Source organism: Scyliorhinus canicula, chromosome 9 (assembly GCF_902713615.1).
Source record: "Scyliorhinus canicula chromosome 9, sScyCan1.1, whole genome shotgun sequence".
Taxonomy (NCBI): domain Eukaryota; kingdom Metazoa; phylum Chordata; class Chondrichthyes; order Carcharhiniformes; family Scyliorhinidae; genus Scyliorhinus; species Scyliorhinus canicula.
Window position 1 is genome coordinate 108,235,555 of NC_052154.1, and position 17,455 is coordinate 108,253,009.

Consider the following 17,455-nt stretch of genomic DNA (forward strand, 5'->3'; position numbering starts at 1 on the left):
AGTGTGAGGTCAGCCATTTTGGTCAGAAAAATGGAAAGGCAACCTATTACTTAAGCGGGGGGAGACTTTGGGGTGCTCCGGTACAGAGAGATCTGGGTATTCTTGTGCACGAGCCACAGAAAACTAACATGCATGTACAACAGGTAATAAAAAAGCAAATGGAATGGTACTTCTGGTGGCGGCCATGGAGTGAGAGGTCGCTTACTTGGTAGCTCCCGCTCGCCATGGACATTTGGGACCTTTTTCCCTGACGTATGGGGGATTTGAGTGGTAAAACTGGAGGCTGGTGAAGAAGAGAAGAAGAATTCTCCACCAGTTTATGGAGTTGTGGACCAGAAGTGGTCTGCAAAGAAGAGATTGTACGACAAAGGAGGGAGTGGAGTCAGCGGCACAGGAAAACATGGCGGAGGCTTAGGGACTGGGATTGCCGGCCCAGTGGTCAACGGAGCTGCTGGTAAACTTCCTCCAGGAGAGCTATGCCAAGCAAAGGCAAAAGTATCTGGACCCAATTAAGATGGGGATTGACCGGGTGGAGCAAAGATTGGTAGCTCAGGGACAGGCGATCAAGAAGGTGGAAGAGGCGATGGCTGAGCACGAGGACCAGCTAAACGCGATGGAGGCGGAGATGGGGCTGATGAGGGACCATATGTATGTTCAAGTGGGGGAGGGAGATCAGTGGGGAGTAGAATGCTTGGCGCCATGGGTGGGGGCTACCAGGCTAACTGAGTGGGCTAGCTCGCTGAAACGCGTGGGAGACGAGCAGGTGACTTGCTTGTTATGGGGGATTGGAAGTTTTGCTTTGTTTCGGGAGGGTGGGTGGGAGGGGAGAACTGTTCTGCTGATAGGGCTGGGACTGGCGCCTGGAAACAAATGGGAGGTCAATGATGGTGGACACCCGAGGGTGGGCCTGAGGAGGCGCGGGACGCATGCCTAGGCTGGCCTAAGAAGGGTAATGGTTGATCGGCGGTCGGGGGGCGGTGTGGGGGTGGGGGGGGGGGGGGGTGGGCAGGGTGCCCCCCGACCAGGCTGATCCCATGGAATGTGAGAGGGCTGAATGGGTCGGTCAAGAGGGCTCATGTGTTCGCGCATCTGAAGAGAGACATGGCAATGTTACAAGAGACACACCTGAGGGTGGTGGATCAGACTAGGCTGAGGAAGGGTTGGGTTGGGCAGGTATTTCATTCAGGGCAAGATTCTAAAACTAGGCAGGTTGTGATCTTGATTAATAAGTGGGTTTAATTTGAGGTAGGGAGCAACGTGGAGGATTCGGGGGGTAGGTATGTTATGGTAAGTGGGAAGTTGGAGGGGATGCCAGTGGTCTTAGTAAATATTTACGCACCAAACTGGGATGACAAGGAGTTCATGAGGCGGGTGTTGGGGAAGATCCCGGACCTGGACTCACATAGGTTGACCATGGGAGGGGACTTTAATACGGTCATTGAACCGAGGTTAGATCGGTCGAGTTCAAGGACAGGGAGGGTGCCAGCCGCGGTGAAGGAGAATGGAAGGCGGTTTATGGAACAGATGGGGGTGGGTTAGATCGGTGGAGGTTTGGATGGCCAGGAGCAAAGGAGTTTGCTTTTTTCACCCAGGTTCACCCTGGATTGATTTTTTTTTGTTTTGATCAAGGCTTTGCTGGCGAGGGTGGTGGAGGCCGCATATTCGGCGATTGTTGTGTCATACCATACCCCACACTGGGTGGACTTACGAGTGAGCAAGGAGGGGGGTCAGCACCCGCAATGGAGACTGGATGTAGGACTGTAAGCAGATGAGGGGGTGTGCAGATGTGTGGGGGAGGTTATCCAGAATTATTTGGAGATAAATGATATGGGGGAAATTTCGGCAGCAACGGTGTGGGAAGCGCTGATGGCGGTGGTTAGGGGGCAGCTAATTTAGACACGGGCTCATAGGGAGAAGGTGGAATGGGCAGAGATGGATAGGTTGGTTAGGGAGATACTCCAGGTGGATAGAAGGCATTCTGAAGCCCCGGAAGCATGGTTGTTGAAGGAGCGGCAGAAACTGCAGATAGAGTTTGGGCTGTTGTCTACAGGGAAGGCGGTTTGACAGTTGAGGAAGGCGAGAGGGGATATATACGAGTATGGTGAGAAGACCAGAAGGATGCTAGCACACCAGCTAAGGAAAAGGGAGGTGGCCAAGGAGATAGGAAGAGTGAAGGACAGAGGAGGAAACATGGAACTGGACCCAGCAGGGGTGAATGGGGTGTTTAAGGAGTTTTACATTCAGTTGTATGAGTTGGAGCCCCCAGCTGGGGTGGAGGGGATGAGGCAGTTCTTGGAAAGGCTGAAGTTTCCGAAACTGGATGAAGGGTTGGTGGAGAGACTGGGAGGCCCGATCGGGATTGGGGAAAAACCAGTGGGATTGGAGGCCATGCAGTTAGGCAAGGCCTTGGGACCGGACGGCTACCCAGTGGAATTTTACAAGACGTTCTCTGGGATGCTGGGCCAGCTGCTGGTGAGGGCATTTAATGAAGCAAGGGAGCAGGGTGTTCTTCCCACAATATGAAAAAAATGAAATGAAATGAAAATCGCTTATTGTCACAAGTTGGCTTCAAATGAAGTTACTGTGAAAAGCCCCTAGTCACCACATTCCGGCGCCTGTTCAGGGAGGCTGGTACAGGAATTTTACCCGCGCTGCTGGCCTTGTTCTACTTTACAATCCAGCTGTTTAGCCCACTGTGCTAAATGTCCCAGGCCTTGATTTTACGGGAATCTTAGGGGAATCCATTGGTCCTGAAGCGGGAGAAGGACCCAGAACAATGTGGGTCATACAGACCAATCTCCCTATTACATGTTGATGCCAAATTGCTGGCCAAATAGCTGGCCTCGAGGACAGAGGACTGTGTTCCGGGGTTGATAGGGGAAGACCACACAGCGTTTGTTAAGGGTAGGCAGTTAACAGCCAATGTTTGAAGGCTTCTGAATGTGATTATGATGCCCTCTGAGGGTAGGGGCAGCACGGTGACGCAGTGGTTAGCACTGCTGCCTCACGACGCCGAGGTCCCAGGTTCGATACCGGCCCTGGGTCACTGTCTGTGTGGAGGTTGCACATTCTCCCCGTGTCTGCGTGGGTCTCACCCCCACAACCCAAAGATGTGCAGAGTAGATAGATTGGCCAAGCTAAATTGCTCCTTAATTGGAAAAAATGAATTGGGTACTCTAAATTAAAAAATGATGCTCTCTGGGGGGAGGGAGGCGGAGGTGGTGGTCTCTATGAATGCGGAGAAGGCCTTTGACAGGGTGGAACGGAAATATCTGTGGGAGGTCCTGGGACGGTTTAGGTTTGGGCAGGGCTTCATTGATTGGGTTTGGTTGCTGTACCAGGCACCGGTGGCGAGCGGCTGATGATCCGGGTGAGCTCGGACTATTTTAGATTGCACCGGGGGACGAGGCAAGGATGTCCCCTCTCTCCACTGTGTTTGCCTTGGCTATAGAGCTATTGGCAATGGCACTGAGAGCGTCAAAGGACTGGAAGGGGCTAGTCCGGGGGGAGTGGAATACAGGGTCTCGCTATATGCAGATGACCTACTCCTATATATTTCCGACCCGTTAGGGGGAATGGGGGAGATTATGTGGATCTTAGGGGTGGTTCTTGGGATACAAATTGAATATGAGTAAAAGTGAGCTTTGTGTGATCCAAGTGAGGAGGCAGAGGAGGAGACTGGAGGAGTTGCCGTTTAAGGTGGTGGGAGGTAGTTTTCGTTACCTGGGTATTCAGGTGGCAAGGAGATGGGAGCAGCTACACAAATTAAATCTGGGCCGATAAGTGGAACAAATGAAAGAGGACTTGCAGAGGTGGGACATGCTCCCATTGTCAATGGCGGGAGGTACAGACCGTAAAGATGACGGTACTCCCAAGACTTTTGTTTGTTTTTCAGTGTCTCCCTATTTTTATTCCAAAGGCCTTTTTTAAGCGGGTGAACAGGGTGATATCTGGGTTTGTGTAGGCGGGTAAAGCCCCGCAAGGAAAGAAAGTGTTGCTGGAGCGGAGCCGAGGGGAGGAAGGGCTGGCACTACCGAACTTTAGGAACTACTACTGGGCGGCGAATATAGCCATGATTAGGAAGTGGGTAATTGGGGAGGGGTCGGTGTGGGAGCGGGTGGAGGCGGCATCATGTGAGGGCACAAGTTTGGGCATTGGTAACGGCATCTCTTCCGTTCTCGTCGGCCCGGTACTCCACAAGCCCAGTTGTAGTGGCGGCTCTGAGAGATTGGGGGCAATGGCGGAAGTACATGAGAGTAGAAGGAGCGTCAGTGTGGGCTCCAATCTGCGGTAACCACCGGTTTGTGCCGGAGAAGATGTATGGGGATTTCGGAGGTGGCAGAGAGCGGTTATTGAGAGGCTGAGGGATCTGTTTATTGATGGGAGCTTTCCTGGTCTGGAGGATCTGGAAGTGAAGTTTGAATTGCCGGGAGTGAATGGGTTCTGATATCTCCAGGTAAGGGATGAGTGAAGGCAGGTTTTTACTTTTCTGCTCCTTCCGCCACAAGGGATACAGGACAAGGTCGTTTCTAGAATGGGGGTGGGGGAGGGGAAGGTATCAGAAATTTTGAAAGAACTTATGGAGTGGGAGGAAACCCAGATTGGGGAGACAAAACGTAAATGGAGCTAGAGGCAGGTCTAGAGGAGCTAGAGGCAGGTCTGTGGGAGGATGCCCTGAGCAGAGTCAATAAGTCCTCATCATGTACCAGGCTCAGACTGATACAATTCAAGGTGGTTCACCGGGCACACTTGACGGTGCCCTGGATGAGCGGGTTTTTTGGGGTAGAGGATAGGTGTGGCCGATGTGCAGGAGGGTCCACAAATCATGTCCATATGTTTTGGGCATGCCCGAAGCTCAGGGGATTTTGGCAGGAATTTGCAGATGTCAGGTCCAGAGTGTTAAAGGTGAGGGTGGCTCCAAATCCAGAAGTGGTGATTTTTGGAGTGTCGGAAGACCCGGGAATCCAGGGGGGGAAAGAGGCTGATGTTTTGGCTTTTGCCTCCTTGGTAGCCCGGAGACGGGCATGGAGGGACTCGAAGTCAACGAAAACAGGGGTTTGGGTTAGTGACATGGCCGGGTTTCTCAGGCTTGAGAAAATCAAGTTCGCCCTGAGAGGTTCATCATTAAGGTTCGTTCGGAGGTGGCAGCCGCTTATCGATTTCTTCGGAGATAATTGAACCTTCAGCAGATCAAATAAAGTGGGGGGGGGGGGGGGGGGTAGAGAGCAAGAGAGGGGGGGGGGGAGGGAGTTAGACTATGTTGGTCTAGCTTAGACGAGAACTGTGGGAGATGGATGGGTGTGTTATGCATTGAACTATGTTTATATCTGTACTTGTGCCGTTTGTTATTATAAAACCATAAATGCCTTAATAAAATGTTTTTTACAAAAAGTAAATGGAATATTGGCATTTATGGCTAAAGGAATAATATTAATCTCTTAATAATAATATTTATTGTCACAAGTAGTCTTACATTTAACACTGCAGAGAAGTGACTGTAAAAAGCCCCTAGTCGCCACACCCCGGCGCCTGTTCGCGTAACAGAAGGAGAATTCAGAATGTCCAATTCACCTAACCTGTACATCTTTGGTCTGTGGGAGGAAACCGTAACATCCGGAGGAAACTCACACAGACACGGGGAGAACATTCAGACTGTAACCCAAGGCCGGAATTGAACCCGGTTCCTTGACATTGTGAGGAAGCAGTGCTAACCATTGTGCCACCATGCCGCCGCATGTAAACTGAGAAACACCTGCAGACCCTCCAAGCAATCCAAAGTTAGATCTCCATGACCCCTCAGTGACAGACATCCAGCAAAGACTAACATTACACAATCTCACCCTTTGGAGCTGCGGGGCAAAGGAATGTGGCCTCCATTCTCGTTGAGACTAGATCCCGGGAGTCAGTATGCAATCAGAAGACAGACAGGAGTAAGACATAAGCAGAACCTGAGGAGCTCAATAGCTTTCCTCACAGTGACTGGTCAGGTTCCATTTGTGGATTCCTGTCCAGTCGTGAGCGATTTGGATCCCCAGGTAGCAGAATTTGTGTCCGGCTCGTTTAAATGGCATTCCCTCCAGCTCTGCCACTCCCACTTGCGGGTTCACCGGGAAAACCTCACTTTTTCCCAGGTTGAGTTTGTAGCCCAAGAAGGTTCCAAACTCGTTCAAGATCGTCATGATTCCTTCCATGTGCAGGATCGCAACACTGGACGAACTGACAGAGAAATTTCGGCTAGCCAGAGGGAACGAGCTAAGGCATCTGCAGCTCAAAAACTTCTTACGAAAGGAGACAAGGACATACCCACAACCGCCATGACAGACACTACTGGAAGACCTACTGGACGCAAGTATCCTAGATAAAGCGAACTGTAGCGACATGTATGACCGACTGGTAGAAAGGGCCGACACCGTACTGGACACAACAAGAAAGAAATGGGAGGATGACCTGGGGATTGAGATAGGGTGGGGACTCTGGAGCGAAGCACTGCATAGGGTTAACTCCACCACCACGTGCGCAAGACTCAGCCTGACTCCACTAAAAGTGGTACATAGAGCCCACTTAACAAGAACCCGTATGAGTAGGTTCTTCCCGGAGATGGAGGACAGATGTGAACGGGTGCCAAAGAGGCCAACCACGCCCACATGTTCTGGTCTATGGGGGTTTGTTCTCATGGTTTTATGCTTATTTATTTTTCTTGTAAATTTATTGTTTTTGTATTGGAGTGGAAGGGTTACTGTTTTTCTCTGTTGTGATAAAATTTGTCGTTGAAAACTTGAATAAAAATTATTTTTTTAAAAATGATTCCTTCCATGCTGCTTCGTGGGTCCAAGATGTAGAGGAGCAGGTCATCCGCAGAGAGCAAGACTCTGTGCTCTCTGTCTCCTCTCCAGATCCCTTTCCAGCTGGAAAGGGGCTGGTTTAGTACAGTGGGCTAAACACCTGGCTTGTAATGCAGATTAAGACCAGCAGCAAGGGTACCAGCCTCCCTGAACAGACGCCGGAATGTGACGACCAGGTGCTTTTCACAGTAACTTCATTGAAGCCTACTTGTGACAATAAGTGATTATTATTATTAGTTCTTTGCCGCCCTGTGCACGATCAGCAGTGGTTCAATCGCAAGGGCGATCAGCAGCCGGGACAATGGGCATCCCTGCCTTGTGTCTCCGTGCAGCTGGAAGTACTTTGAGCTAGTGGTATTTGTCCGTACGCTCACTGAAGGAGCGTTGTACAGGGGCTTTACCCATGCGGTGAACCCTCTTCCAAGCCCGAACCTTTCCATACCTCTAAGAGATACTTCCAGTCGACTCTGTCAAAGGTTTTTTCAGCGTCCAGGGAGACGATCACTTCAGATGTTCGCTCCCCGGATGCGATCATGATTAAGTTCAGCAGAAGTTTGATGTTAGCTGACTACCCTTGACAAAGCCCTTGTGGTCTTCTGCTGCAATTTCTGCTGTGCAGTCCTCCAGCCTTTTGGCGAGGATCTTGGCCGATATTTCCACTTCAACGTTTAGCAGCGAAATGGGTCTGTCGGACACGCATTCTGTTGGGTCTTTGTCTTTCTTGTGCATCAGCGAGATTGAGGCTTGTGCTAGCACGGGGGGGGGGGGGGGGGGGGGGGGGGGGGTGGAGGGGTGGCCAGTCTCCAACTTCACATCCATATAATGTGCCCTGGAAACACCGATTTCCCCACAACAAAGAAATTGATCCGTGTATATGCGTTGTGCACCTTTGAGAAGAAGGAGAACTCCTTCTCCTATGTGTGGGTGAACTGCCATGGGTCCACTGCTCCCATCTGCTCCATGAATGTGCCGAGCTCTTTCGTCATGTTGGCGACCTTTCCTGCTTTGGGATTTGACCTGTCTGTCTGTGGGTCCTGTACACAGTTGAAGTCCCCCCCCCCCCCCCCCCCCCCCCCCCCCCCACCCCCATGATCAATTAGCGTGTATCTATGTCAGGGATTTCCACCATGGTCTTCTTTATAAACTCTGTGTCGTCCCAGTTAGGAGTGTGCACATTGACCAAGACTACCAGTGCCCCCAGTCTAGGACACCGCTGACCATGACATAGCGTCCCTCAGGGTCTGTGAACAATCCTTGTTGCCGTAAACACCATCCTCTTATTAGCAGTATGGGTACCCCGCTGGCTCTCGCCGTGTAGCAGGAATGGTAGGTCTATCCCACCCTGCCCTTGCTTACCCGCAGTCAGTCCTTCTCCCTCAGGTGGGTCTCAAGGTGGAAGACTATGTCGGCTTTCAAACTTATCAGGTGAGCAAAGACTCTGAATCTTTTCACTGGGCTGTTAAGTCCCCTGAAGTTCTAGGTGACTATCCTGATGGGGGGTTTTTGTCCCCCCCGTCCTGTAGGATCAACCATAGTTACCTGGTGGATGCGCCCCTGCACTCCGGGGTTTCCCTTTGTTTGGGGGCTGTCCAAGATGGCCGGGTCTCCTTTCTCACCATAAGGTCAGGCACCTGTGCTCCAAGGTTTCCCTTGTCCATGGGTCACCCAACGTGGCGGCCAACTATCTGTACTCCATATGGCGTGCCCCTGCACTCCGGGGTTTCCCTTTGTTCAGGGACCTTCCAAAGTGGTTGCTTGCGGTATCTTTGTGTTCCAAGTCGCCAGGGGTGGCCTGTTGCAGCCTGCCTAATGTCCTTGCTATCTTTGTTCCTATGTTCCCCTGATGGTATTTTCTCCCCCCACCTCCTCTTCCTACCCCTCCCATAATTGTTCCTTTCCCCCTCGCCCTTCCCTCTCTTTCTTCCCCTAATCGTGCCCTGTTGTTGATGTTGCCCACCCCCCCCTGCCAGGCGCTCTCTCCTTGCCGTGGCCTCTCTTTCCTTCATGCTTCCTGGTGTTAGCTTCCCTGCGGGTGTGGTAGCCCCGCTCCTGGGGTTAGCTGTATGTCCTCCCGTCACCCATTCTCTGAGCTTCCTACCTGCCATTCCCCTCACCTTTCCTGTGCTCTGCTGCCCTCACACCTTCTTCTCTGTCATCCCTCATCCGCAGGACGAGGCAGTGCAGTCCCATATAAAGTGTTCATCATGTTGGTTCACAGTTCATACATCAACAAGTAAAGTCTCTTCCGATGATCTCTTTACCGCTGTCTCTGCTGCCGTTTCTTGAGCCCGTTCTCCAAGACAAACTTGTCCTCGAACGCAGGGGTGGTGAATGAGTGCTCTCTGCCTGGGAATGTGAGTTTGGCTGGGTACAGCATCCCAAACATTACGCTGCTCTTGTTCAGCACAACCTTCGTCCTGTTGAATTCTGCCCCGCACTTGGCCAGGTCAGCCCCATGTCCTGTTAGATCCTGATCTGGTGACCTTCCCAGTTACAGTTCTTTGTCTGCCTCACCCATCGCAGGATTCATTCCCGGTCTTGGTACCAGTGCATTTTAGCGATCATCGCCCTTGGCTGTTCCCCGGCTTTGGGCTTTGGGCAACGCAACTGGTGGACTCTGTCTATTTCTGATGGATTGGGAAAGCTATCCCTTCCCACCAAATTGCCTAGCATTTGGGCCACATAGTCCATGGGATTCCTACCCTTGATCCCCTCCGGCAAGCCCACAATCGGCAGGTTTTGGCGCCTCGATCGATTTTTTTGGAAATCGATTTTTCACTACAGACCCCCAGCATGCGGCGGCAGTGACGTCAGCGGCCCCAGGGGCGGCATTCTCCCCTACCCGGCATGACGGAGGGTGCCGGCGTAGGGGAGTAGCGCCAACCACTCAGGGGTCGGGCCTCCCCAAAGGTGGGGAATTCTCCCCACCTTTGGGGGCCTGCCCCGCGTCGGAGCGGTTTGCACCAGAAGACTGGCGCAAAAAACCGGCGCCCCCGGCAGCGGGGCTGGCCGAAAGGCTTTCGCCGGTCGGCGCATGCTGGGGGTCGGATCCCCTGCTGGGGGTCGGAGAATTTCGCCCCTGATGTGTGACTTCTCAGCACATGTCCCTCACCAGAAGTCCTGCAGAGCCATTTCAAATTTAATTGGGCATGAAATGCTACATGAACAAACAACTTCAAGAGGATTTGTGAGGTCAGACCGCTTCCGTATAACTGCAGAGTCTCTTGAAAGTTAATAGGGTATGAAATTCTCTGCAAACAAACAACTTCAAGAGCATCCATGAGGCCAGACCGCTTCTGTGTAACTGCAGAGTCTCTTGAAAGTTAATGGGGTATGCAATTCTCTGTAAACAAACAACTTCAAGAGCATCCATGAGGCCAGACTGCTTCTGTGTAACTGCAGAGCCTCTTAAAAATTAATGGGACATGAAATGCTCTGTCAGCAAACAACATGATGAGTCACTCTGAGGCCAAACTACTTTTGTGTAACTGCAGAGCTTCTTTAAAGTTAATGGTGCATGAAAGGTTTTCAAGAGACAAGCTGTAAAATAGTACCGTATGTGAGAACTGCAGATATCCTGTGGGCTGTTAAGGGATTTTAAACCTGAAAGAGAGCAGATTTGAAGGCCACATAGATCAACCGTGACCCCCATCTTGGGGGAGACCCCTGACCTGGCCCCTTCAACCCCAACCTGATTTCCCACCCACCCCCCTCCAGCTCCCTTGAAGAACCCCCCTCTGCATTTGGCCAGTGGTTATTTTGCCTTTGAGAACCCTGACAATAAGTGGAAAGCAGTACTCACCTCATTCCACCCTCTTGGATCCATGGGGCCTGGTTCATCTTTTTCAGGAGCAGTTGTGTGAAATTCCACAGGTTTGTGGGAAGATTCAGTGAGGCCAGAAACTTGACTTTGGTTTCGTTAATGAGAGTAAAATGGATTTGAATACATTTAAATCATGTTCCCGCCCTTTCTGGGCATGAACCTGATTATGTCAGTGGAGAGGGTCCAGGAACATCGAGTACAGAGTTCCCGTTAGTACGATTCCCATTTTAGGCCTCTTGCAAAAGTTAACAGCTATTTGGGGATGGCTCTGAAAAATTGTGGTCTATGTCTGTGTGTGACCCCAAAACAATAGGAGCTACCTGGCAGTAGCAAAGACATATGCACCTCATTATCTCTGAATATACTCGAATGACACATTGTGGAGTTGCCATACCAAATTCAAAGATGACCACCTGCAGTTTAATACCTGGGTTCACAACCAGTCTAATTGTCTGCTAGAACAAAGAGCCCCTCAACCTTCTGTTCAATTCTTAACGGCTGAGACATTTAACTATCTTGGGATCCAGACGGAATATGCACCTTTTGTCAAAGGCACTACAAAGAGGTGGAAATCATGTAACATGTGCCTCTAGCTTGTATGACAAGTAATACTGCCTTGCTGTATTGCAACATCTCAGTTTGCCATTTTACCATCTAACTAGCAGCAACAAGGGCCTCGACCCAGGGTGAACACATCTACACTGTTTCTGCTGGAACCTCTGTACTATTGCCCGCAAAGCTCATTTATCTCTGTGTGCCTATCTCATCATGTGAAATCATGTCCATCAGAAAAGTGAATTATACAGTATCAGCTTTCAACCTGCTGACCTCCGTGAAGGAATACCTGTGATCCTCTGACTTTGAGTCTGGAACCCATGTGAAACACCATCTGCGGGATTCTCCGTCAGCAGGATCCTCCGCTTTGCCGGCAGGGCACCCACGCTTACGGGTTTCTGACGGGGTGGGTGGCCATAATGGGAAACCCCATTGGCCGACTGAGGGAACAGAGGATCCTGCTGCCGGCAGGGGCGCACTGCGCTGGAAAAGCTGGCTAACAGGACAGAGAATTCTGCCCATATTTTCTACGATGTGGAGGTGCCGGTGTTGGACTGGGGTGGGCACAGTAAGAAGTCTTACAACACCAGGTTAAAGTCCAACAGGTTTGTTTCAAACACTAGCTTTCAGAGCACTGCTCCTTCCTCAGGTGAATCTTATTTCATCTGAGGAAGGAGCAGTGCTCCGAAAGCTAGTGTTTGAAACAAACCTGTTGGACTTTAACCTGGTGTTGTAAGGCTTCTTACCATATTTTCTACATGATCTCTGCATTATAAATCTTTCTTTTCAATTACCTTCTTTTACTGTATAAATGCAAAAGAGGCTACGTTTTGAACTCACCTCCACCAGCACATTTTGAGCTTGTACACATAAACTAACCCTTTCATTTCATCACGGGTTTGCTGTGGGGTTGCTAATAGAAATTGAATCACACCAAAATGAGGGGTTGGGAAATCTGCCACATAAAGGGGGAAGCAAAACAAAACACCTTTCTGTTCACAGACGGTTGGTGAGAGGGAATGTTTAAATGAACCGACATCCTGTCCGTCACAGTCTGAGCCAGGTCAGAAATCCTTCATTAACAGAGCTACCCTTTCCTTTCCTCCTATCCTTCTGAAATATTCCTACCGAGGTCAATCATTTCCCTAATTCCATGAATTTCAACTTTAACTAACAACCTCGTGTGAGGGCCTTTATCAAATACATTCTAGAAGCCCATATAAATAACATACACAGGCATTCTTGCACCATGACTTTAGTCCCTTCTTCAAAGAAGTTTAATATTTCCCTGCTTTCTTGATGTTGCACTTTTGATAGCAAAGTGACAGGCATAAATTTCCAATCTAAAGGAATAATTCATCAATCAAGAAAAATAAAAAAATACATATAATTAGAATTAATCCAATTTTTTCAACAGCTTTCTTTTCAACTCTGAGATGCAAACCATGTGAGGAGTTGTCACTTTTTAGTGCTATTATTTTGCATCTGTTAATTTTGGTGAATTCTTGCCCTAATTCAATATTGGTTGTCTTGGACCTCTGGCACACTGACCTCTTTCTCTATTGTAATTACTGATGCAATTATTTAGCATGCCTGTCCTTTTCATTGACAATATCTTCATTATTGATTTTCAAGGGCCTGTATTGTTCCTTATCACTTGACATTTACCCATATATTATTAAAATGTTTTTGAGTTGATTTTGAAATTTCTTTCATTTTTGCCATTTGTACCTCTTACCATCTGTTTGTCACCCCTTTCAATTGCTTATATTTGACCCATTGATCAGGGATCATGGGCGAGACTCTCTGTCTAGCAATGCTGGAATTTCAAAACACCATTGGGGGAGAATCGCGTGTGAGCCGAAAATCGTGGGCTGGATTCTCTGTTTGCCGATGGCAAAATTGTGAAACGGGATTGGGCGGTGAACAGCTTCCGACACCAAAATCGTGGTAGACGGCAGTTTGATGCCAAATCGGGATAGTCTGGCACCTTCAAAATGGCGTAAATGCAGCACTCGCTGTACAGGCTGGAAGTGCAGTAAGCATATCATTAGTGGGCCTGATACCCGATGCTCCGGGGACTCCGTGAGTCGCCTCCGATGAGCTGATTTCTGACGGCGTCGTTCACTTGTGGTTATAAAAATCGTGAACCTGGCATCCTGGCTGCTGAGCGAGAGAGAGGAGGTAGGAAATGGTGTGGAGTGACTGCAGGCTGCTGGCCCTACCAGGGCCGGGTGAGGGGAGGCAGAGTCAGGGAAGGGGAGGGGACAGGCCCAGCAGCCAGGGTGCCCCCCACGGGACTGGGGGAGGGGGTGCCCAGACACCGACCACATTATGGCGCCCATATTGCTGACCAGCCACCCAAGCTTCTGTTTCTATACAGTGACACAGGACTGTATGGGTGCAACCATCCCCGCACCCCACCTCTCACCACAGCGCTTCCCCCCCCACTCCGAACACCCCACCCAACCGGCAGCCATCTACCGGGGACCACCCATGGCAGCTCCCAGTGAGGGCAGTGCCAGCCAATGGTGCCCCTGGCAGCAGGGATGGGCGCCAGGACCCGGGGCACCGACGGGGCTGGATGCCAATCGGGCAGGGGTGGGGGGGGGGGCATGCATGAGTGAGGCCCACAGTGCCAACCGGGGCCACCATGTAGCCCATGCTACCTGGATGGGCACGGGAGTAGGTGCCAGTCTAAAGTGTTGGCCTTTCACCCCCTGCGGAGAATGGCTTTCAGACACCAACTTGCGATGCTGGCTGCCGTGGCGATGGCCGCAGCTCTGCAAGATGCCCGTGGCAGCATGAGCAGAGGCCGCTCAGAGAGGATGCGGTGACTGCAGCAGAGTAACAGGCTTCAAAGAGGTAAGTGGCGACCGCACAGGCTGGAGGACTGGCTGCCCAACAGGCCAAGGAGGAGGAGGAGCCAAGGGGGCACCGCATGAGCACCACGTGTACCGCAACGACATGTCGTTTGAGTACCTGCCAGACCAGGCATGCAGACGGAGACTGCGGATGAGCAGAGAGACAGTGCGACACATATGCCAGATGATGGCACACCTGGCACTGTGGGGATATGGGGGAGGAAACCCAGAATGGTGACCATCAAGGTGACGGTTGTGCTCAACTCCTATGCCACAAGATCATTCCAGTCGCCGAGTGGGGACCTGTCAGGGATATCGCAGACATTGCCGCACAGATACATCCGTGCCATCACGGAGGCCCAATGTGCCCAGGCGGACCAGTGCATCCTGTACCATGTGGACTGTACCCACCAGAATGCCTGACAGTGGGGTTTGCAGCTGTCGCCGTGATGCCCCGGGTCAAGGGGGTGATTGACGGGGTGCATGTTGCCCTACGGCCACTTGCGGATAACAGGCCGCTCTACACAAAGAGGAAGGGGTACCACTTCATAAAGGTACAGCTGGTGTGCGACCAACAGATGCACATTATGCAGGTCCACGCCCGATACCCGGGTAGTGTGCACGACACATTCATACTGACACACTTGGGGATCGCCAACATGTTTGAGGGGCACCGCCCCTTGGCTGCTGCTGGCTGGCAGGCTGGCTGCTGGGCGACAGGGGTTACCCGTTGCAGTCGACCTATCTGGAGGCCACAGACCGACGCGGAGACCCGCTACAACAACGCCCAGACAGCAACCATGGATGTGGTCGAGAAGTGCTTCGGAGTCCTGAAGATGCGCTTCAGGTGCCTGGACCGCTCTGGAGGGGCCCTCCAGTACGAGGCTAGGAGGGTCAGCCGCATCGTGGTGGCCTGCTGTGTCCTCCATAAAATCGTGCAGCAGAGGGGCAATGTGCTGGAGGAGGATGAGGAGGAAGGGCAGGTCTCGTCAGACGAGGAGAATGCGGGGGAGGGGGCAATGAGCATGACATCGGCTCAGGTAGGTATGGGTGGCTGCACACGCCATCGCCAGGGCCAAAGCGCACGCGACGCCCTCATCTCCTCACGTTTCACTGACTAGTGGGGGGCGGGGTTGTTGGCCAGGGGCACGGACACCACCATCCCAGACCCACACCCCCTCACTTCGCACACCACCAAGCCGCCCACATGCACACCCCCTCCACGACACATACCTGCGGTGCGACGAGCTGGGGTTGGCAGTGACAGTGGGTCTGGTTCATGGGATGGAGGATGACGACAACCCGCTCTGCAATGATCTCTGTGCTTCACATCGTATGATAATGTCTGACCCATGCCCACAGTAGCACCTTCCACCTAGGTGATTCTTGCATGTGAGCTGTCCAGTCCATCACACAGTCCCGTCGAATCCCTGGGGTGGGCGTCCTGGGGACTGTCGGAGCGGGGTGGGGGGGGAGGGAGGGAAGGTGCGGAGCATGGTCCACCTACGGGGCCTGCACTCATCCCCCACCCCCCACTTCCACTGGCCAGCACTGACCGTCCTACCTCCTCACCCCTCAGACAGAGCACTGAGGCTGGTTTCAATGGTGTTAACAGGTGTTTATAAGAACATAAGAACTAGGAGCAGGAGTAGGCCATATGGCCCATCGAGCCTGCTCCGCCATTCAATGAGATCATGGCTGATCTTTTGTGGACTCAGCTCCACTTTCCGGCCCGAACACCATAACCCTTAATCCCTTTATTCTTCAAAAAACTATCTATCTTTATCTTAAAAACATTTAATGAAGGAGCCTCAACTGCTTCACTGGGCAAGGAATTCCATAGATTCACAACCCTTTGGGTGAAGAAGCTCCTCCTAAACTCAGTCCTAAATCTACTTCCCCTTATTTTGAGGCTCTTCGTCCTAGTTCTGCTTTCACCCGCCAGTGGAAACAACCTGCTCGCATCTATCATATCTATTTGTTACATAATTTTATATGTTTCTATAAGATCCCCCCTCATCCATCTAAACTCCAACTAGTACAGTCCCAGTCTACTCAACCTCTCCTCATAATCCAACTCCTTCAGCTCTGGGATTAACCTAGTGAATCTCCTCTGCACACCCTCCAGTGCCAGTACGTCCTTTCCCAGGTAAGGAGACCAAAACTGAACACAATACTCCAGGTGTGGCCTCACTAACACCTTATACAATTGCAGCATAACCTCCCATGTCTTAAACTCCATCCCTCTAGCAATGAAGGATAAAATTCCATTCACTTTTTTAATCACCTGTTGCACCTGTAAACCAACTTTTTGTGACTCATGCACAAGCACACCCAGGTCTCTCTGCACAGCAGCACGTTTTAATATTTTATCATTTAAATAATAATCCCTTTTGCTGTTATTCCTACCAAAATGGAAAACCTCACATTTGTCAACATTGTATTTCATCTGCCAGACCCTAGCCCATTCACTTAACCTATCCAAATCCCTCTGCAGACTTCCGGTATCCTCTGCACTTTTTGCTTTCCCACTCACCTTAGTGTCGTCTGCAAACTTGGACACATTGCCCTTGGTCCCCAACTCCAAATCATCTCTGTAAATTGTGAACAATTGTGGGCCCAACACTGATCCCTGAAGGACACCACTAGCTACTGATTGCCAACCAGAGAAACACCCATTAATCCCCACTCTTCGCTTTCTATTAATTAACCAATCCTCTATCCATGCTACTACTTTACCCTTAATGCCATGCATCTTTATCTGATGCAGCAACCTTTTGTGTGGCACCTTGTCAAAGGTTTTCTGGAAATCCAGATATACCACATCTATTGGCTCCCTGTTATCTACTGCACTGGTAATGTCCTCAAAAAATTCCACTAAATTAGTTAGGCACGACCTGCCCTTTATGAACCCATGCTGCGTCTGCCCAATGGGACAATTTCTATCCCGATGCCTCGGTATTTCTTCCTTGGTGATAGATTCCAGCATCTTCCCTACTACTGAAGTTAAGCTCACTGGCCTATAATTACTTGCTCTCTGCCTACCTTCTTTTTTAAACAGTGGTGTCACGTTTGCTAATTTCCAATCCACCAGGACCACCCCAGAGTCTAGTGAATTTTGGTATATTATCACTAGTGCATTTGCATTTTCCCTAGCCATCTCTTTTTTTAGCACTCTGGGATGCATTCCATCAGGGCCAGGAGACTTGTCCACCTTTATCCCCATTAGCTTGCCCATCACTACCTCCTTAGTGATAACAATCCTCTCAAGGTCCTCACCTGTCATAGCCTCATTTCTATCAGTCACTGGCATGTTATTTGTGTCTTTCATTGTGAAGACCGACCCAAAAAACCTGTTCAGTTCCTCAGCC